The sequence below is a fragment of the Pteropus alecto genome, unplaced genomic scaffold, assembly GCF_000325575.1.
Source record: "Pteropus alecto unplaced genomic scaffold, ASM32557v1 scaffold146, whole genome shotgun sequence".
In the NCBI taxonomy this organism is placed as follows: domain Eukaryota; kingdom Metazoa; phylum Chordata; class Mammalia; order Chiroptera; family Pteropodidae; genus Pteropus; species Pteropus alecto.
This window is the reverse complement of record NW_006442107.1, coordinates 14,950,046-14,974,002: the sequence shown is the minus strand read 5'-3', so window position 1 is coordinate 14,974,002 and position 23,957 is coordinate 14,950,046. Positions and strand designations below refer to the sequence as shown.

General features: G+C 37.3%; 1 protein-coding gene across 12 annotated transcripts in view; it reads left to right on the top strand.

Moving 5' to 3' along the window:
• DTNA (dystrobrevin alpha) overlaps window positions 1–23,957 on the top strand; it is a 342,095-nt gene that overhangs the window by 150,216 nt on the left and 167,922 nt on the right. For all 12 annotated transcript variants that reach the window (XM_025038598.1, XM_025038599.1, XM_025038596.1 and 9 more), the window contains one exon: window positions 11,530–11,656. The gene's annotated coding sequence lies outside the window, so the exon portion shown is untranslated. The remainder of the gene's footprint in view (window positions 1–11,529; window positions 11,657–23,957) is intronic.

Here is a 23,957-nt window from a genome sequence, read left to right as displayed (position 1 = left end):
AAATGTTTATCTACTTTTTAGCTCTTATGAAAATGTTCATACTGTAATACTCAACTTTTTTTTGGTAAGAAACCGTGTGTGTGAAAATATATGAAAAAATCATTCAACTATAAACCTGTTTATTTTTCTCTAAAATATTTTTATAACTTTAAATGAGTGCACTAGATTTCGCATATATCATTTTCCATTTAGAGAAGGAGAATACTAGAAAGAGATTTTAGGGGAGCATGATGAGCCATTCTCCAAAAAAAAAGTCCCCAGAGACCTATTCGAATTTCTGAATTTGAAGGGAAAAAAAGGTATTTATTTGGGAAGGAGGAGAGATATTGCATGACTCTAAATGAAGAAAGATTTGAGGAATTTCACCCTTTCTTCAAACTAGTTCAGGAGCTAGGAACACTGCCATCTTCTTATTGCTAGAATACACCATTAGACAATCAATCAGAATGGCCCAGCCACCATTAGTGAAAGCTCTGCTCAGCTGTTTGTTTGCCAGCTGTGCTCATAAAAATTAAAGTCAATAGTTAAAATTAAAATGGATGAAAGAATAACTTAAGGAAAAGAGGTGGGTGACTTTGGAACTCCAAACTGGCATCTTCCAAAGTCTTTAAAGTAAGTGTTAGCTTAGAAGAAGCTGAAAGGAAATGGGAGATGCAGCTGATTCAAGGACCGAAACTAAAAAGCATGGCGCACACAGCAGGGTTCTGGAGAAAGGCTGCTAGAAACTTCTCAACACTAGTCAGAATCCAGGAGGATTAATTTATTAAGTCAAAGTTTTAACCCAATATGTTATGATACAGTTTTGACTACCATAAAATATTTTTGAGCATCCAACTCTAAAATCGAACAGAACAGTTCTGGAAGTTATTCACCAATTCACTTCTACGGAGCTCATTTTTTTCTTCTATAAGAATGGTAAGGAGAAAAATATTTCTCAGCATCTTTGGCAGGGCCCTTTCATTGTTAGTAAATGGCCAGGATTAAACGAGCTATGACAAATGCCCTTTCACCCCTGGACCCAATGCCGAGGCCTATTGGCTTTTCAGGGTAGGATGTCTTTGAGTGCTGTGGCTCATGTTGTACCCATTCTTTGGCATAGAGAACTGGTATCTTCAAATCAGCACCTTAAATGGAGTTTTTAAACTACCATGACCCCTTCCTATCCCTTTCATACGTGTGTGTGTGGCGGGGGGAGAGGAGATACTAGAATGAAATATTAAATATATTCTTCTAATACAGCACTGTACAATTGAAATATAATGTGAACCACATAGGTACTTTAAAATTTTCCAGTAGCCACATTAAAAAATTATAAGAAACAGGTAAAATTAATTTCTATATTCTACTTAACTCAATATATCAAAAACATTATCATTTCAGCATGTAATCAATATAAAAAGTTATTTATGAGATGTTACTAATTTTTTGTACCATGTCTTTGAAATTCAGTGTGTATTTTACACTTACAGCACGTCTCAGTTTGGATTAGGCACATATCAAGTGCTCAGTGGCCACACGTGGCCAACTGCTATTAGATTGCACAGCGTGTGTCTGAAACATGGCTCCTTAGCACAACAATATCCCATTTAAAATGCCTGCCTTCCGCTATTTCAGCTCCCAATCTGAATATGTTTTTCGTTACAGAAGAAGTCCACATGTATAAATATTTTAATCTAGGTTCTAACACACACAAAGACACACACGAACATATGCACAAACTAAAAGCTGGGCTGTAATGACCTATCTGGATTTCCTTCTAAATTTACCTGAAAAATAAAATATTTCCTCTCTCCAGTGCTTTCTGAAGGAGCATGTGTACCTATTATCATGCACATTAATGGGTTACCGTATTTAGTGTTGTCAGAGCTGCTGACTCACCGCCCATGAATGGCCCTGCTGCCCCTGGTGATTGTTTGACAGAATGCCAATAACTAGCTGCCCAGGGCTTCTGAAAAGCCGACCTTGTAACAACATCCACATTCTTTGGGATGGTTTAGCTGACATATTCTCAACTCAAAAACAGTTTTTAAAACAAAAGTATAATGAAGTATTGAGCTTCTAAAAGCAGTTGTATTTTAGTTCATTAAATTATCTGATTGTGTCAAGGAGGTCAAAATAGCAAGGAAATGAGTGTACAGAGGAAGCCATCCTTGAAAATTGACATTTGAGCTATAAGCATATAATACTTGGGGGCAGTGTTCTAAGACAACATGGGCATCCAGATGAAACAAAGCTGTCGTGGGATCTATTTTTTAACTTTCTCAAGAATCTTTATTAGTTCTAGATTAGTGACCTATTTGAAATTCTATTTTTTTTTCAGAATTTCAAGATTTATCCCATTTCTCACTATAAAAATGTTTTCCTCAAGTTAAGCTTCTAAATAGAAGGATATAAGATGCTCTTCATTAATTATAAGTGCTGAGCTACTATTAAATAATTAAAATAGAGATCAAATTAGCCAGTAACTACTAGATACCGCTTTAGCTAGTGGGTAGGATGATCCTTCACACTGTACTTATCTATACACGTAAAACACAACATATATCTTCCAGTATGTACTGCTGGCCCTGCCTTCTGTTCTAGTGCAAGTTTTTAGATTCTTCTCTTCCTGGTGACTAGGGATAAAACTCATGTCTTCAAAGTCTCAAGCCTTTACTAGAGATGATTTCTCTGCTCCTTATTTCTGTAGCCTATTATCTCAGAGTCAAATGTGAACTTATAGTAGAATTACCATGTGGTTCAGGTCTCACACACAATAGCCAGAGTCTGTGTTGCTGTTTTTAGTGAATTTTATTTAGATGAAAGTTTTCAATAAATAAACAATGAATGAGTGTTCAGCTAGTTGTTTTAGCACTTTTAACCACTAGAGGGAGATCAAGGCTCCTCTCTATCCTCTTTTCCCACCCTCATGCCCCTAAGGAGTGGTGATAGAGATGAGTCAAGTGAAAAGGTTTTTGGTCCATGAGATGGACAGGAAATGAAATTATATCTTTGGAGAAATCCAAAATTTGGCAGCTTGCAGACCCTGCCAACATTTTGTTTGTCCTGTACAGTTTGAGGCAACATTTATAAATTTGAAGATTTCATGTAAAAACCTGGATTTCTACCCCTAACTGGAAAATAGGAAGATGTGGCCATCCTGGGTACATGCCTCTCCATGTGGCACAGTGAAAGAGGGGTGCTGTCTTTAAACAGGCACACTCATTGAAACTCCATCACTACCACTCCCTATTATTTTTCCAACACTGAGACCAAATATCATGTTACTTATAAATAAGTTTACATCGTTGTTTTCTTGTTGTTAAGAGCTGTTTTGTTTTTCTGTTTGTTCGTTTGTTTTCGTACTCAGGTCAATAGCAAAGTGGTAAAAATAAAAATAGACCAAGTGAACCTCTTATAATTTCATGGAAAATAATAGAGAGCATATTTCTTTGAGGCAGTAAAAAAATATTCATAGGAGTAAAATATGCAGCATGCCTGGGTCTCTTTGACTTATAATCACCAATTTCCCACATTAACATCAGTTAGATGGGCCTATGAGCTTAGAGTTTTCCAGCACTAACTTAAGGATCTCTGCTAAATTCCTGCCTGTGAAAGTGCAGTATACACATAGACATATGTACGTGTGTGTGCACATGTACACACACACACACACACACACACACACACCCCTTTTATTGAGGAAAATACCCTCTTTCCTCCTTTTATCCTTAAAGGCCATTTTCTTGAATTCAGTTTTCTCCACAAGTAGTAAAATCTAGAAGACTATGATTAGGTCAAGAGTAAACATTCTAGGAAAAGACAGTTCTTGCGTTTGTTCTAGGCCTTAGGCAAAAGGGATCCCTGTGACTCCTCATGATCTAGCTTCCTGGTCATAGTGTAACCCACTGGCAACATCCTCTTCCCCTACATGCGGGCAGCAGATCAGGGATTGGGAGATGTTGGGTCCTGGTCAAAATATCACTTCTCATTTGTCATCACTAACTCTTAACTACCAAGAACTATCTCTCATGACTGACTACGCAAGCAAGGATTTGCAAAATCCTCATACAAGGGGCAAAAATCCATCTTTGTATTCAACATAGAAGGAAAAACACATATCTTCATGTAGTTTGTACTCACAGAGGAAATGCAGAACTAAAATTGGATTGGTGTAGATAAACAGATTACAACAAACACAGCTGATATTCTGATTTACTCACATTGCTTCTTGATCTCAAAAAGAAGCGATGATGTAAATATTAATGATCATAGTTGACATCTGTTGAGTTTACTGTGGGTCATGCACTATACTAAGTGATCTCTTTTAATCCTTGGACCAATTCTGTGAGGTAAGAGCTGTTCTTAGTTCTGTTTTAGAGGTGTGGAAAATGGAGCTTGGAGTAGTTACATAACTTGCCCATTATCACACAGAGATTGAATCAGGAATAAGAAGAAATTTCCCAATGGTTCTGTTCAACCTCAGAGCCTTCACCCAACCACCTTACTATATTCCTTTCCTTTTGGGGTAATAGTTCTCAAAGCGAAGTCCCCAAGACACTTTCAGGGGGTTCTTGAGGTCAAAACTGTTTTACTAGTAACTCTAATATGTTATTTGGCATTTTTGCTATGTGGACATTTGCACTGCTGACATAAAAGTAATGATGGGTAAAACTACTGAGGGACAATGGTTGTCTGGAAATAAGTTTTGCGTGCAAACTGAGCTAGCCACTTCTTTCTTAGAACAACATGTTTACTTGGAAGAACAATTGGCTGACGGGTATCTGGGAATGATTTCCTTGAAAATAAATGAAGTGAGCCTGTCACTTCAGAAGAAACTTAACAGTGTTTTCTGACAAAGATAAAATTCCAACTGTTAAAGAAAAATTAGAATTTTGGAAAACTTGCATCTGCCATTGTGAGCTTGAAAGTTTCCCAATACTGAAAAGATTTTTCTGATGAGATTGATGGTGATATTAACAAATATGACTTTTTTGTTATCAACATTTGAAAGATCTGCATAACTCAGTGAACCAATATTTTCCAAATGACTGATTCATGATGTTATAAAATAAAACGTAAAATTTAAAAATCTATACAAAGTGTGGGATAACGGATTTTAATGTAACAACTATGCAAAGTTCATTGATAAGGTCCAGATTCCACATTGCAGCTCGCCTTTAAGAAACAGCCACTTGTTTCACAATTATCTGAAGACTCTGAAAATATTCTGCCTTTTCAAACTACCTATCATTGTAAGTTTGAAGTTTCTTTCATATTCTTCAACCAAAACAACATATTGCAATAGGTTAAATGCAGAAGCAGTTATCCAAATCCGGCTACCTTCTTTCTATTAAGCCAGACATTAAACAGATTTCCAAAAAGGTAAAACTATGCTATACTTCTCACTCCTTTTATGGGGGGCTGGGAAAATATTGCTATTTTATTAAAAATAGATATTATTTGTGTGCCATTTAATGAATTTATCATTATTATGTAAATAAATTTGTAAATAATTTTTTTAAATTTCTAAGCCAGTTCTAATAAGGTAAATATTGATAGGTGCAACATACATGAACAAAAGATCATTGAGGTCCTCAGAACAAAATATTTGAGAACCTATGATACAGGGTATAGTACCATTTTTATTTTTAACTCTAAATTGGCATGGCGACTTACCGATGCCAAATTAAATGCTCTGTCTTTTATCTCCATTTTTAAAAAAGATTCTCATCTCCTCTGAGCCAGATAAAAATGGTAAGTCAGGCTTTCAGTAACCTTCAGGTGGCTACCAAGGCATATGGCATATTTGAAGCCATCAGTCAAGGTAGAAATGCGTCACTGAAGGGCAAGGCCTAAATGTTCATTCCCAGAATTAGATCCTTCTGTCTCTTGATGATTTCCAAAAATAGCATTTCTCTGTCTAAGAAAACACCCATCCATATTATACATGTAACTATTTTTTTCCTGGGGAAACAAAATATACAAAATATATTGCAAGCCAAAAAAAAAAAAAAATTAAACACCTGGTTTTCATACCAAAGAGTTTGTCACTGAAGTCGTGTCCAAATAAGCACTACAGTAGCATAGATGTTGTTTTATAAGACTGAGCTTTCTGATTAAGTTTTATACATATTAGAGAAAAGTCATGTTTTCAAAAAATGTAGAATTCTATGTGCTTAGTACAAAATTTAATTTAGGATGTTTGGGGGAGGTATGGTACTGTGCATGCAAATATTTACTCCCCTGTCCATCCTTCCCATTTCTGATGTTCTTAATGTAACTGGTAAAAGTCTTAGAAAACTTTTTTTTTTTTTTTGCTTTTTTCTCCCCTAAATCCAGTGTCACGACTTCCTACCTTCCCTTCTTCCTTACTTTCTCTCTTTTTTTTTTTGTTTTGCTCTTTACATCATGGTAAAATCAGACACACTTATATCAAATCACATTGTGTCATTAATGCCTTAGAAGCGATCAGCACTTCAACAAATGAATGAATATATAACATGAGCAAGACGTGAATGGTCACTTATTACCAGGGAAATTTCACTAGAATCTATGCTATACCTGCATGTGGCTAAGTAAAAAAATTTGTCTTTAAAAAATTAATTGGATAAATCTTTGACACATCACATTTTGATTTAACCCTCAAAGTTTAATATCATTCTTTATGACCAATTTGGCAAGGGTACTGAGCTGCAAGAGACAAAGGGCTGCACTTGGGTAAACATTTTTTTTCCTGGTCAGTAAAAATATGTTAATCTTTCTGCCTCACTTGGAATTAATTTCAACATGGAGAGTTTAAAGTTTTAATGAGATCACCCCTACGGGGTAGTTTCGGCCTGTACTGTGTTTCGGTTGCATATTGTTCTACTTAAGAATTAAAAAGAGATTTCCACCTAAGAAAACTTAAGAACTTCAGTGTAGTGATTGTTTAAGTGATTTTGCAATTGTATATTTTAAAAGATACAAAATGAGTTAATCATTCTCTTTAAAAGTGTATTCTGAGAAAATGATTATTTTCTGATATTTTGGGATACATGGGTTTTGTACACTAGAGGTTTCTACAACCAAATATCACTACTATAAAATAAAATGATGACCTACTGCCTTACCCTGAAATGTAGCAAAAATGTGTTCTGTGTGATTGCGTATGTATGAAGTACATAAATAAACTAAAGAAGCATTTGATGGTTATGTAGGTCCCATATCTTCCTATGAGTCATATCTTTTATTTAGCAAGTTTGATAAAATAATCTCATAACCGTAAAAGAGGAAGTATTTATGCTGAATATTTATGGATTATTAATAATAAGAGGACACAAAGAGTTTTTTAAAAAACTTGAAACAAAAATATATATAGTTTATAATTCCTCAGGGTCATTAAAATTATTGTGTATATGTGCGTGTACATATACATATATGTGTATATATAATTGGAAGTAATGTGTAAAAAGTCTTCATAGGTTCATAGGAACTGTCTCTGGGTAGAGGAATGTGGATGATAGGAGTTTTCTTTATAATTTATTGTATTTTCCACATTTCCTAAAAGGAAAGTTACTTTGATTAAAAATAACAACTTTATAAGTTTCCAGTCATCTCTTGATCCATTTTTTAATTAAACTTGCCTATTCATAAATACTGATATGTAGCTAATATTTTTTACATTTCTTACTTTGAAAAAGAAAAAAAAGTGAGTTTTTAGCGATTGGGCTCCTCTGTGAGCTCATCTGTAGGTGCTGGGCAAGTCATTAAACATGGGGAAAAAAATGTTCTTTTAAAATGCAAGTATCATTTGGGTTAGCAACTGCCTTAACCTTATAGTAAGATGCAACAAAAAGAAACACAAAGGTATTGCCTCTAAAAAAAAAAAAAATTCCATGTAGGAAACAGAGCTGAGAAATCCTTTATAAACCACCTACTTGCTTCTCAGCACTTTTAAAGAGTTGACTGAGTACCCAGCTAAACCGATGTTGACAGGCAAGTCACCATATTTTTTCTTAAGTGTTTCTGAATGTCAGCAGGGCTCTAGCTTTATGGTGTAAAAATATTCTACATTCAGGGCTGAATGTATATGTTCGTTCCTTCTGACAGCTATTTTGTCCAAATGTTATTGTTCTCTCTGCTTTATCTTATTTTAACCTAAGTGATGAAGTATGATTTTTTTTATCTCTGTCTATTAGTGAAATGTCAAAAGCGAAACACAGTACTCTGCTACTGTCTTTCACTAGCTCAAGTATCGTTTTGTGGTCCTGTTATATATTACAGGGAATATTAAAGTAGGTGACTGAAAAGTGAGGCAGGCTGTGACTCTGCTTTCCCTGGATAGGTACCTAGTTTGTAGAATTGTAAAGTACAGCTGATGTTTCTGCTATCCTTGGGCTATAATTTGATGGAAAGGAATTACAGAAGCATAGCTCCCTCTGAGATCAGATTAATTTCCCCGATTATTTGGCCAAAGACTTAAAAACTTCACAGAAATATAGGTGGCTGAATAGCACAGAGCAGATGGAGCCCATCTCAACAGCACTTCCCTTGGCGCCCAGAATTCCTGGCAGCAGGGTCCCCCAGACTGTGCAGTTTTGCCCTTCTGCGATGGGCCACACTGGGTCTGCACAGCTGAGCTGTCCCAATGCTACAGCCTCTTTATCCTAGGAGCTTGAAGTAACAATCTTTGCCCTTAATAGGAAATATGTTCAGACATCCAAGACCTTCCTGGTGCTCAGGCTGAGCTCTGTGTCAACAAGAACAAATCTTAGAACAGAGAGGCTGCCCAGGTTTCCCTGAGCATTCTGTCTCCAGCCTTAAAGCAGACAGGCTCATCTCCCAGCTGTCCTCTCCCTGACTCTGACCTAATATCCTTGCTTCTGAATTTAGTCCAAAGGCCACCGTTCCAAAACCACTTTGCCATAGCTTCCTAAGCCACTTTGACATTCTTAGGCCAGTAACTAATAATCTGGTGAAATGACCCGAATACGTTTATACCACTACTCTCTGTAGGAACCAAGTAAGAAAATACTGAGCTTCGTGTTTGCTACTTATTCCACCATTAATCAAATAAACATTCAGTGAGGATTATTCATCATTAAAGATGACTTATTAAAGATGATGAAGAAATAAATAAGCCAATCCTTGCCCTCCAGCTGCACACACTGAGAGAGAGAAGAAAATTTATGGCAGTTGTACATGGTAATGTGTGCTCCAGTAAAGGAACTAGGTGGGTGGTGTGGAAACACCAAGGTCTGGGTATAGAAAAGTAGTTCTAAGAGTAGAGCTGGGATGTGCAGGTAGGAGCTTGATGTGCTGTAGAGTTGGAACAGGCTTCAGAAGAGGAAGTAGGCCAGAGGTCTGGATGGGACCTGTAGTAAAATTATAGGATGGTATAAGGAATTATAGGGACTTGAACAATCCAGGGTTTCTAACTTATACACTGCTGTCATTTCGGACTGGATAATTACTTTTCGTGGGGGGCTGTCCTATAGGATGTCCACCAGCATCCCTGACCTTTACCTACTAGGCGCCAGTTGCAGCTACACTCCCTCCACAGAAAATGTCTCTAGATTTTGCCAAATGTCCCAGTAGACAGAAGCCAGGAGGGCTAGGGATAGAGCTGCCTCCAGATTAGGCAACTGCTTTTGATTACTGCCTGTGAGAAACAGGTTGAAATAGAGGCCACGTCTTGGTGAAGGAAGAAGAGCAAAAACTAAAGCCGGCTTACGATCAAGATACTATCCAAGTTGCAACTTTTACTGAAGTCATAGGTCTCAGTTAAGGCGTGCAACCTGAGCCACCCTGTGGGGTACTTTAACATAGAGTCTCTACTTCAGCCTTGTCTCATCTTCCTCCCAGTCTGTTGTAGTCTGTGGGAACCGGGCAAAAAAACTAAAATGCAAAACATCCTTCCCAAAATTACCAGGTAGAGGGGCAGCAACCGGTAGCATGATACTAAGATGTCTCTAGGCCAATACCAAAGGATTGCTTGAACAACTATATTGCCAAATATAGTTGGCTCTAAGTTTATCTATGTGTATGAACTTTATATATAACTTTGTTACTTTATAAATAAACATATATATATATAAGATTTGTAAGGTTTTTCATGTATTTTCTGATGCAATGGCTTGGAGAGCTGAATTCGTGAGAGGGGGGATAATATTTTTAATATATAATTTTTTCCAAGATGCATAGGTCTAATTTATGTGAACCTCAATCTTTAAAAAGTAGTATGTACTTTATGAAAAGAAAAGATATCTGAAAGTACTACCATTGTAATAATATATTTAATTCAAAGAATTCCAAATACATGTATGTACCTAGAATCTAAATACAAGGAAGGATGGTTGGATTCTAATATGGCAGAACAAGGTTAATTGCATCATGAAAACTTCTTTATCTGCTGTTAAATAAATCTCATGCAATAATGAATATAGCCGAGAACTTGGATTAGAGGCAGAGGGAGTTATTGCACAGAATTTTCTCTATGAACCTAAAATTATAGGTTGCCCGAAGCCATGAAGCTAAATAATTGTCGTAATCAGTTTAAATAACCTTGGTTAAAGAAAATAATTGGCGGAGGAAAGCACAGGCATGGAGCTAGAGACAGAAAGCACCTTTGCCCCACCCAGGGCGCGGAGCTAGGCTCCTTCTGTCTCTTCTTTTTCCACCCCCACTGCCAGCAGAAGCCTTCTCCCCTTTATTTTCTGTGATTCCCCTCTACACCCCATTCTTTTCCTTCATCTTAACATGGAATTCCCTGTGCTTCAGATTTCTCTGCTTCCAGCCATCTAGCCCCTGGGAAAGTAACACCAGCTCGTGTGTTGGCAAAAAGGAAAGGGACAGAGAAAGAGGAAGAGAGAGTGGTGGGAAAGACTAGCTGATGGGAGGTGGCGAGCAGGGTGGCTGGGTCACTACCAAGAAGAGGGACAGGGAATCTATGCATTGGAAACTACAGTCTCTTTCAGCTCTCATCTGTAATTTTTTTCCAGAAGGCAAAAGCTTATAAAATTGTTTAGCTTCGTTAAGAAACAACAGTTTTACGAACTATTTACTATTTATGTTATTACTATACAACATAATAAATCATACGGATATCTACTTCTGGCTGCTCAAGCTTAAACCAGTAGAGGAAATGCTGGTCTAGGAAACTGATTCAACTTTAACTTCCTTGGCTTTAGTAGAAATTATGGTGATACAGTATTCTAGAAAATTATCTACTTGGAAAACATAGAAGATTCCATATTTTTCTGCTTCTGGGTTTTTAATCAACTTAAAACACAGAGCTAGGTTAGAAGCCCAGGGTTCAAGGCCACTCTCTGTCACTAGCCAGCTGCTTAATCTTGCACAGTCACTTTACCCCTCTGGGCTTCACCATCCTCATCTGTAAAAAAACTTCTGGCACAATGTCCGTTTTCCTAATATATTTTATAGTAAATGAAAACCAAGGTTCTGAGTTGAGTATTAGGCTCTAGATCTGCCTGTTCTGCTTCCTGTTTCTATAATAAACATGTAAGTGTGAGTTGCTTAACTAAATAAAAGTCTTTTTTCTCATTGCAGATAAATAGAATTTACCAGTCCCTGGATGAAGTGCTTGGGAAGTCTTTAAATGCCATAGTCAACTGCCATTTCAGAGAAAAGATAGATGGTTTTGGAAAGTTCATGCTGTTTCTTCATTGAATTTTAGGTGAGTGTGTCTGAGACAAAGAACTTAAGATGGACAAAGAGCCCTTTTCCTTTAAAGTGCTTCTCTCCTTGCATGAAAAGAAAATGGGTTAAATATTATCTACGTTTTGTACTTAGTGAGGTGCCAGAGAGTGAAAGACTTAGTTTCTGTGCCTTTGTTTATTTTTTATTATTATCAGAAACCATCTGAAGTATGAGGCGTGAGATGTAGCGATGGCCTCAACATTGCTTCCTGGTTTCTATCAAACAAATGCTCTAGTACTTCATTCTACGGCCATCTAATTTTTAAAATATATTAATGCATTTAATTTCTGGGTAGTTAGCCAAAACGAGACAAAACCCTGTTTTAATGGCATAAACTAGAGGAAATTTTCATGGTGGTAATGACAGTTTAATTATTAACAGTCTGTGTGTGAGAAAAGGCTAACTTTTCAGAGGCTGCTCATGGGGAGGTTTTATAATGCTTAAATTAAAAGAGGGCATGGTTTAGGTTAGGTGCAGTTTCTAACTCCTGAGTACAATTAAGAGCACACACATGCTCACATATATTAAGTTTTGTTTTACCTGGTCATAAAATGGATGGATAAATATTTTTCTATCATCATACATAATTACTCTTCCATGCTGCAAAAGACACGAGCCTACAAATTGTTGCTTTACAATTAGTTCGCAATATGCCGTTGTAATTTCACAGCAAAACGGAGGAATAGAGTGGTGGTCTGTTTGAGGAAATTGTGTATCTTTCCACCTCCCCTTGAGTCTAGTTTTCAAAGTATGGCTTTATTATCCGCTTTGAAGAATGATGATTTCTAGAATGTCAGAATATACCTCTGTTCACAATTCTGAGTAGAACACAGAGCATTGATCATTGTCTAAATCTAATCCAAAAGAACAGTGATACTTTCTTTATACTTTTGGTTAACTTCAAAATGAATGTGGATAATTTCTCATACTCTTAAGGGTTTATAAATTTGGTTTATTGGGATTGTATGCGGAACAAAAATGGCGATTTCATTTATTTACAAGACGTTGGTTGGATGCAGTTCTCAGGAACTAAACTTGGTTCCCTTTAAAAATATCAGTAAATCAGTTTGTCTAGCGTGACATTACTTGGGTGAAGAAAATGAAAATGGAAAACTTATTTACTTAACGTTCTATTTTCCTGTTGTGCCACTCTGTACCTCTTTTTACCTTTACCCTGCATTCCTTGCCCTGTTTCTACTCTGCTGGTTCCATGATAGTGTGACTCCTATTGGCTGGGTTTTCTGGCCCCCAAATCCAGCTCCTTTTACCTTTCACCTCTAGCTTCCCCAGCAACTTTGAACTCTGGGCTGCAGTAATATCACCTCTTCCCTTTGTCCCTTGAGACTTGTGGATGCCTTTAACTCTCTGCTGCTGCTAATCTCCAGTTTGATTCACTATCCCCAGTTTAGCGTCTCAATTCCTTTATTATCTGTGTAATCATTTCCCTGGATTAAATTCCATCTGTTTTCAATATTTAAGTGTTTTCTCTTTTCCTGGTTAGATCCTAACTAACCAATCAGGACTTCATTAATTTCTTCCAAAATTATCGGAAGAAAAGCGAACAGGGATCACTTGCTTCTCTCAAGGAAAATAAATGATTCTCAGGAAATGAATTTAAAGTTAAATGTAAAATGGGGTTTTTTACACTGAAAAAAAAATTAGCTTAATATATTTAAAGCCATATTCTAAGCTCTACAATGTCATAGTGTTAATTTGTTGCTGTTAATAAGATCATTGTTGATATTTCTATCTTGCATGTCAAATTAATAGGAAGATTTTTAAATTCTCAGCTACATAGTAAATATGATTTTTACTTTTTTAATATTCACATTTCACAAGCTTCTATATGTATGATAAAAGAACCGCTTCTTAGAGTATCAGTCTCATTCCTGCATTCACATTTAAATCTAGAACTTCAGATCTATTTTATTATGGATCTGACCTTTCTCTTTCAGTAATGGTTGTTTGCTATTCGATGCCTTATGATCTGAACATTTCACATTTCCTATAATAAATACTGACTGTATTGGAAAGCAAAGTGATCAGGATGCTAATGTCTGTCTTTTTTGACAAGTAAACAATTCACCAACAATCCCACTCACTCTAAAAGGCTTCCTTGGTATTAAACTAGCTTTTCACTGAATCATTTTGTCACTTTACTTGGTTATTTTAAATGCAAGTGCCTTGCTGTTTTCATTTCCTTCTCATTTATTTATGTAGACATTTCCCTTTTCAATCTTTTCTCAGAGGTTGTCATGACTGCTCATCTGCCCATTTTAATGTATTGTGAGTACTCTCGAAGGGACATGTTGCCTCCCTACCAACAATTTTTGTCTATTCAACCAATGCAGTACCTGCTTGCGAATCCTTTCAAATAAAGTGAAAATACTATCAGGAGCAAAATTACTTTTGGACGCCCCTTCATAACCTAAAATTGGGAGACACAGGGATGAGTAACTTTACAGTATGGTTTAAGATGCAGTGAATAACTGATGTTCTCAAAACACATCTTCCTTGGTTTGGTACAGCACTGAAAATTCTAGTCATTAACATTTCTCTCCAGTTTCTGGAAGTGAGGCTTTATAGTCATGTTTAAAATAAAATACTCTTGGGGAGAGAAATGCATCCATTCATAATGGATATTACATCATAGGTGAGGGAAGTGAATTAGCAAGGAAGAGAATCCTGGGCCAGCAGTGCAAAAACTCAACTTCTGAGGGTTTGGTACACACAAGTTAGGAGGAGGCTACCGAAATAATCTCGCTAACTTTATAATATTGCCTGGTGGGTCAAGGGGAACGCCTTTCATAGATAACCAGGCTAAACATATCTTAACGTCATCTTGGAGGAGGGGGAGGGAGGGATGGAGGAATCAGTTCTTACACAAATGAGCAACATTATGAATAGAGGTTTTACATCACCAGTGCCCAGATAGTTCAGGAAAGTGCTTTAACCAAGATGCAGTCAGTAGTACTTCTGCTGAATCACAGATTATAGTGTGGGAAAAATCAAATGTGTTTAAAGGCAGAAATCATCTGTTATCCATCTTTGTATCCCTGGAAAATAGCCCAGTGCTTGGCACACTACAGATAATGTCTAAATAAAAAATTAGCAAATAAAGACAAAGGCACAGAGCAACACTGGCTGATACTTACTGAGTTCCTCCTTTATGCCAAACACTGTTCTGTATACGTATACGCTTCATTTCATGCTTAAACAACCCCATAACATAGGTAATAATAATCTCCTTTCTTAAAGATGAGGAAAACTAGAGCCAGAAAAATTAAATGATCTACCCGAGGTTAAATAACATGAGGTGAAAATTCAAGTCTGTTTTCAGAGCCTGAGAGCTTAATTATTTTGCTCTACTGTCTCTCATGTAATATAGTCATAAAATAATTTTAAAACACAGAAGCAACATTGCTTATTATTAACAAACTCAAGTCATTTCAGAATATACCCGTATTAAGAAAACTTGCCCAAACCTTGAATTGCCTTGCTTTGAACACAGATTTTCTCCTGTCATTGTTTCTACTCGATTTTCCTTTTAAAGCATGAGTGCTTATATCAACTTCCTAATTTACATTCAGATCTCATCATTTCCATTCTTTAATGGTGTGCTCTGAAATTAATATTTTAAGTATCCTATTGCTTCTTTCATGCGATTTGCTTAATTTAAAAATGTATAATCTTGAGCAGCAAGTTACTTAAACTCTCTGAGCCTCAGATTTACCACATGAAAAGGCATGTCTAATTTGTTGTGAGGACTAGAAAATAATGTTCATAAAACAACTAAAACAACCAAGTAAAGTTCTAGGTACGTAATAGATGACTAACAAACAGTAGCCAACATGACCTAATTACTCCCACCCACTTCTGTCTGAAAGCCAGTGTTTGCTGCCCCATCAACTACAGAGCATATTCTGTGTCTTGTATTCCTTAGCATGTCATAATATAGGCACAATAAACCTCTTGAGTCTCACTGCCCACCTTTGCTGCTCATCAGTTGACCTTTGCTAACCTGAGAATGACCTGCCTTCTCTCAGCCATGCTCTGTGCCTTTACTTTTGCTCATGCTGCTTCTTCTGACTCCACTCTTCCCACAAGCACACATGAACTCTTCAGTGGCTTGCAACATCCTAGTTATCGTTCAAGATCCGTCACAGCTGTTGCTGTTACCGTTACAGTGAAGTCACTGATAAACCCCTCCTGAGTCAACAGTTATCAGTTCTGTCTCTGAATTCACATAGCCCTTTGGGCCATTTCTAGATTGGCTCCTATTGTAGACAACAGAAAGAAAAGTAATCTCATTTAGTCACTCACAGGCTCACGTTGGAATTTCTCATGGTATCTGTCTGTCCTCTGAAACTTTCATCAATGGCAAACACCAAGTGTTTTATCTTTGAATCTCCTGTAACACGTTCAAAATAGTCTCCTTTTTGGTGTTAGATGAAGTATGGAGGGTCATGTTTTTAGGTATGCTTGAGTGGTTCCAGTGTGATGAAGATTTTAACATTTCACCCAGTCATTACAAGCAAAAAGAGAGCTCCATTAGAGAAAAAGGGACCTTTCAGAGAGGATCTGTGCCACTCTGTGCCAAGCACCAAAGAAGTTGCTCCATGACCGTTATCTTATTTAATTTTCATAAGAATCCTTCCTATTAGCTATTATTTCTCTCCTTATTTAGATAAGAAAACTAGGGTTCCAAGAGTTTAGGTAACTTGCCAGTGTCGTGTTTCTGGTAAGTGGCAGAACAAGAATGTTAAGCCATATATTTTCACTGCAGCTCTGAAAGAGCTTTCCAACTTAATCCTATAAGAATACGTGTGTGAGACAATGCGAGATTTTTTCCATTTAAAGTATTTCCTGAGGAGTAAGCTATTTATAAGTCTACAGATCTTTTTTTTTATTGGCAAATAAGTTTTATGTTTAGGTTGATGCTAAAATTAGCAGTATTCCTGTGCAAAAAGAGTTTAAAAGATGTAGCACCTTGTGGATCTGAGACCTATTTATGCACCTCATTTATTAATGTGAGCATATGCCTGAAAATGATGATGTCCAAAACTGTAGACTGATAGGATATTAAGGCTGCATGTTATCCAGAATCACCACTAGGGGTAGGAGCTTTTGAAAGCAAGGATTTGGTCTCTCTTTTTTTCTCTTTAAGAATATTTATGAAATGAATATTTATGACTAATTACGAAAGAGTTTGTTTAGAATGCAAAATAAGAATTTCCCTAGACATAGCAATACAATTAACACTTTTTAAGAGAGCACATAAATGTGCCGTGAAATTTTTTTAATCACACTATTCAAGTACTACATATAAGGATAATAATTGACATGAATAAAACTCAAAATTTTCAAAAAACCCTCTTCTAACTTCATTTTAATTGCAAAAACCAGTATCCATAGAGAAGGATTCCTTCCTTTTGTGAAAAATCCTAATGATGCATAGGCCACATTTATACCTATAATGATCATTCATTCATTTGTTCTTTAAATGTATATTATATGTCTCTTATATTCCCTGGCTCTGTGCTAGGCACCTGGGAGCCTGAGATAAATAAGGTATAACTATTCCAAGTGATACCCTAGTTAATTTTACCACAGATTAGGTCTTGGACTTTACAGAATTTAAGCATCAGAAGGAACATTTCTGGAAGTCTCTCCTAGACCCTCATCTTAGTCCATTCAGGCTGCTATAACAAAATACCACAGACTGGGTGGCATATAAACAACAGAAATTTATCTCTTACAGTTCTGGAGGCTGGAAGTATAAGATCAAGGTGCCAGCCTGGTCGTGCTCTGGTCTGAGCCTTCTTCCTGGTTCGTTGCTGGTAGAAGGGACTAGGAGCTCTGTGGGGTCTCTTTTATAAAACACTAATCCTATTCATAATGGCTCCACTCTCATAACCTAAGCATTTCCAAACCAAAGCATTTCCATAACCAAAGGCCCCACCTCCCATATTGTCATATTTGGCATTAGGATTTCAACATATAAATTTGGGGGGAACACAAACATTCAGACCATGGCAAACTCCTAATTTTACATTTGAGGAAGTTGAGACCCAGAGAGGTTAAGTACTACCCCAATAATTAGCAACAAAGCCACAACTAAAAACTGAGACTCTTACCACCTAGCCACTTTCTACCATACAATAAATGAGCCAATATTCCTATATTCTTGATTTCCCACCCCACCCCCCCACCCCCAAAAGAAGTTTTGAGTCTATGGAGAAAAGACTGAGAGAATAAGATTGATTTTGGTTTTTATTTATAATATATAGAACTATATTTACTATTCATCAAGTACTTATTGAGAGTTAAATGAATGTCTGGAGCTTTGCTAGGTGCTAGACGTATGGCTGAACAAAACCAGAAATGTCTTCCTGGCCCTCATCCTGCTTACTCTCTTGTGTGCATGACTATGAGTAAGTGAGTGAGTGAGTGAGTGAGTGAGTGAGTGTGTGAGTGTGTGAGTGTGTGTGTGTGTGTGTGTGTGTGTGTGAGAGAGAGAGAGAGAGAGAGAGAGAGGAGAGAGAGGAAAAAAACCCAGCACAAAAGCCCTAAACTGCCTTTTAATAGGAATACCATAATAGTCCAGGTGATGACAGGCATAATGTGTTGCTAAAAATGGCAACTAAAAGTGGTTATGACATATGAATTCACTTCTTTGAAAAAATATATAAAACAGTGTATTCCATAAATTTTGATGTATTGAAGCAAAAAGATACCTTTCTATGTCTTTGGTCTACTACTGTCTTACAAAGATACCTTTCTATGTCTTTGGTCTACTTAAGAATAACTTGTTAACATTCCAGAAATGAAAAAGAATTTTTGAAAATATGACTAGCCTATATACACTGTTGTGTCTGTCTTTAAGTAAGATAAGTGTATATCTTAGGAAAAATAAGAATTCCATTCACATTCCCAGGTTATGTCCCTGCCTTGTTGAGTTGTCTTTTGTTAGTCAATTGCTCCTTTATTTCTCCAGAAGAATTTGCATCATGCTGCTTATCTTTACATAAGTATGATTTTTAAAGCTATGATCATCACAAGAATGGATGGAGCAATGTTTTTCTATCAAAACCCGACAGTTTATTGTTTTAGCTTGTATTTTAACCGTCAATTGATTTTTGTAACTTCTAAAACCTGATTTTTAAATATGTATAGTTCATTTTAGCAAAATCTTAAACTTTGAATCTGATAGTTTCAAATTATCAAAGCAAGTGAATAATGTAGCTCTCTGTTCTTTTAATTCCTAACAATTCTGTAACAGTGGACTAGAAATTTTACTGTGGTTATTTGTGTTTATAAAATGCTTTCAGACTCAGATAAATACATATATTTTTTCTTCTAATTCTAGTTGCATGGATAAGTAAGGTAGCTGTCTTTTTCTAAGAACAGGTCTTAATTATTATACTATTCCTTCCTAATATATATAAGCAATTCCAGTATCACATGGTTTCCCTTCTGAAGTTGAATTTCTTCCCAGGGCAGTAGCATCTACAAAAGGCACGCTTGGAGAGAAAAAATCCTCACTACATTCCAGAGAAGGCTACATTCTTCCCATTCAGCCACAGCAAATGAGCATCTCATAGCCTCAGCTCACCAGACCCTCATTTTATACTGCCATAGATTTAGTTCCCTTCAGTTGATATACCTTCTCCACCATCAAGGGTGCCACCACAAGTGAGATAGCATGCCACACTTAAATCCCTGGCACATTCCCACAGCATCTCGAATTCTCCTTTGGCAAGAAACATTTGCAGATATTAAGCATAAGGGTGAAATTACTCTAGTATAAAAACCTTCTCATTCTCTCTTGTATGAGTCCCCCCCTGCCCCCAGGGCACAGACCAGTTCCGACCTGTCCATTGCCTGATAGGAACCAGGCCACACAGTATGCAAGAGGTGAGTGGCAGGCCAGCGAGCGAAGCTTCATCTGTATTTGTAGCCAATCCCCAGTGCTAGCATCACCACCTCAGCTCCACCTCAGATCATCAGACGTTAGATTCTCATAGGAGCGCCAGTCCCTAGTGCCAAAAGGTTGAGGATAGCTGCTCCCTTGGATTCTCCCTTCTTACAACACAAAGAGTGAAAGGGCCTAAGAAGCAGGGCCAGTAGTTCTGTGTCCTAAACTCAGTTCTTAACAAGAATTCCTCTATCTAATAAAAAGGACCCTGAGATTTTCCATATCATCCAGTTCTGAGACTGTTGTATGTAGGATTGTCACCTGTAAGCACAAACGCTTTTCAGTAGAATATTATTAATCTCTTTTCTGAAAGATGCTTAAGGCCCTCATGTTTTGCCTCACCTAATAACAAAGATAATAGTCTAGGTCAGCTCTTGATTGCCTTCTCATTAAAATATTCAGATCCCTTTCATACACAAAGAGTTCATGCTTAATGTGTACTAACCATTGTAAACTGTGGTTGCCTAGTAACCAGTGGAGGCATGTCTACGAGTCCGAAGAACATAAATGAACAACTGAAATACTGACATTAGTTTCAGCTGGGTGACCCAAGCCTTAATTCTGCCCTAGCCAACCCAGATGTTTCCAATGAGCTGGTGAAACAGTAGCTTTCTCAGAAGTAGCTCATTAAATCAGAAAAATAAGAATTAGCATTTAGCGTAATGTCCTTCTCTATGGTCTGATAGTGGTCCAGAGAAGGAATGGAGAAGCAAAGGGACTGGATCTTAGTATCTTTGATATAATATTTACAGAATATAGAACGAAGCGTCTAGGACTCACACTCTCAAACAGCTTTTTCCAAATGTTTATGATTGTGATTATTCAGTGTTTTTAAAAAAATATTTTAGTGTTTACTTCATTGTTTGATAGTTTTTACGGATTCCAAACATTTCTCTCCATTTTGAAAGGCCATTGTTTTAAAAAGCAATAGAGAAGCAAAGGAAGCATGGATAGTAAGAGGACTTTTAGCTAGATGGTGAAATTAACCCATAAAATAAAAAATATCTTATACTTTCTGAAGAAAACACCAACAACTCAAAGTGCATCTTTATAATGCTGTTCTGTTCTAATTGGGCTACTCGGCTGTACGCCTGGGCTTCCGACGTCCCAGGAAGAAATATCGTTCCTTGTTAAAATGTTTTACTCAAATAAAGGGGAAGGGGGACGTTACATTTTTATAAAAACAGTAACAAATATACTATCGAGTTGAAAGCAAAATTAGCATGAATTTTTAAGGAGAAAAACAGAACATCAAAGAAATGTCAGCACTGGAAAGTAATTCTGAGGTCAGACCCCATCCTCGTGTACTGCCAATACTTCACCTTCCCATGCCCATCAAAAGGGAAATTTGAAGTAACCCAGACAAGATATACATTTCAGTGCTTGGAAAAAGGATGGTTTCTTATTTAAATGAGAAAAATGTCACTACTCATCAGAAAATCATTTGTGTGATCTCTTCCCTGCATATATATAAGCAGGAGAGAAAATCCACCGGCTTTTTGGTTTCTCTCTGTGTCTCTTGTTTGAGTGAAGAGAACTTCCCATAAACCCTATATAATAGTTTCCCAGGGCTGCCGTAACAAATTACCATAAACTTGTTGACTAAAAAGAACAGAAACGTATTCTCGCATAGTTCTGGAGGAGAGAAGTCAGAAATCAAAATGTTGGCAGGTCCGTGCTCCCTCTGAAGGCCTTAGGGAGGAATCCTTCCTTGCCTCTTCTTAACTTGTGGTGGCTCCAGCAATCGTTGGCCTCCTTGGCCTGTAGCTGCATCACTCCAACTTTTGCCTCCATCTTTACATAGCCTTCTCTGTGTGTGTGTGCCTCTGTCCAGGCCTTCTCCTCTTCTTACAAGGGTACCAGTCATTGGATTTAGGGCCCACCCTGATTCAGTATGATCTCATCTCAGTCCTTAGGTAATTACATCCACAAAGACTCTATTTCCAAATAAAGCCACATTCTGAGTTTCTTGATGAACATGAATTTTTGAAGGGCACTGCTTATATTAGTCAGACTTCTCCAGAGAAACTGAACCAAAAGGATGTATAAAGAAAGAGATTTATTATGAGGAATTGATTTACACAGTTACCGAGGCTGAGAAGCCCCTAGATCTGTAGTCCAAAGGCCCAAAAACCAGAGGAGCCGAAGAGGTAAGTTTCAGTCTGAGTCTGAAGGCAAGAGAGGACTGACGTCTCAGCTCAAAGACCACCAGGAATTGAGAGCAAATAATATCTTGCTCAGTGTTTTGTTCCATCCAGGCATTCAACAGATTAGGGCAAGCAATCTGCTTTACTAAATCTACCATTCAGATGTTAATGTCATCCAGAAGTATCCTCACAGACATATCCAGAATAATGTTTAATGAAATTTCTGGGCACTTCATAGCCGAGTCAAGTTGACACATAAAATTAACTATCACAATACTTAATCTACTACATTTCCCTTGACAGATTTTCCTTCATATTTTATTGGCATCACTGGCAAAAGGATGGCAACAACAGTGATTGATTTAGACCCTTCGTTGAGACCTGTGGTGGGGGCATGGACAACAGTTCTGCCAGCAAAGAAAAATGGGGGAATGGAAATTGGGTAGATAACAAATCTGTTACATTTCCATATTTTTCTTTTTTGTGAAACACACACATCCATATTAGTTAATGCTTTGTGTTTGCAAGTGACTAAAAAAAATCACTCAAGTTAGCTTAACTTGGAGACTGTCAGGATTTAGATAAAGAGTAGATTCAGGGATTCCAAAGTTAGGCTCAAGACCTTGGCTCTTTCTCCTTTCTTAGCTCTATTTTCCTCTGGCATTGGATTAATAAGGAAGGAGGCTCTATCAATGCAATGATTAAAAAAAAAAAAAAGCCACCAGCACCTCGAAGCATACATAACCTACCCAGCCATATATCACAGAAAAAAAGAGCTTGACTCTGTCTCCCAAAAGACATTGATTGGTTCTGCATAGGTCACATACACATCCCGACTCCAACTCGTATCTCCATTCTTGATTATTTCATTATACCTATGGGTTGATCTAATCAATACCTTCCTTATATCCAGAAAAAAAAAAAAAAAATCCCTTCATTTGACATCAGCTATTTACTTCTTTGACCACTGAAGCTACTTATCTTCAGAAACTGAACTGCTTCCACAATCAGAAAGTAAGATACCCATTCTCTGAGCACCACATACCCTTCCAACTCTTCTGCTCTGATCTCTACATTTGCAATTGTTCGTGTTCATTACAGGGTCTTTTGGTCTTAGTGCTTTCTCACTACCAAACAACCTCCTCCTGTCTTTACTTTCCTCCTTGCTGGCTTAGAATGTGTGGCCCATCTCCAATGCAATCTTCCCTTTTAGGTACCATCAACTCCCTTGCACGTCTTTCCTCCCATCACATTCACCAGGTAATAGCTAAGCCCTGGATGAACCTACTCACCTGGCTCACCTATACTTGTACCTGTTTGGCTGAGTTTTGTTAAAGAAAACCACACAACTGAGCATGCTGGTATTATGCTAGGCTCCTGATCGCTACTTCAGATGTGCTTACATCACTCCATGGCTATCCTACTATTTCCATAGTCAGCTCCCTCTCCTTCTCTCCAATGACTAGTTTATTATTTCTCCACTTGCATCAAACCAGTCCTCATTCTGACTGGCAATCTTGCTTCTTACTTCACTGAGATGATAGAAGCCATTTGATAGGAACTTTCCATCCCCAAATGTACAAATATACCTTTATCTGCACCCTTCAACTCCTCCCTCCCTCATTTCAGGGGAGGTGGTTTCTCTCCACATGTATTCTATATCCCACCCCTTTTACTCTCTCAAGGACTGAGCACATTCAATCAGCCGTTTCTTTTCCCACATCTCCAGCTTCTCTGCCTTTAGTGGACCACTCTCCTCAGCATGTATTTTCTAGTCTCTTTTGTGGGAAACAGTCCCTTGATTTTGTGTTTCCTTTGAGTTACTACTCCACTTCTCTCCCCTACAAATCCAGCTTTCTCAAGAAAAGAAAAATTGTCCACACAGACCAACTCCAATTCCTCACCTCCCATTCTTTTCCTGTCCCTCACCTTTCCAGGAAAAAATAAAAAAGTTTCTTATGAAGGTCATCATTATCTTCATATTCCAAAGCCAATGAATCCTATCTCCATTTTCATATTACTCAAACTCTCCGTAGCTTTCAACTCAAAGACCACCCCTTCCTTCCTGAAAAAGTCGCCTGTCTTAGCTTCTATAGAGGCACACTCACAAGGTTTTCTTGGCATTCTGTCTTGGGGCTTAAGCATGCTTCTCT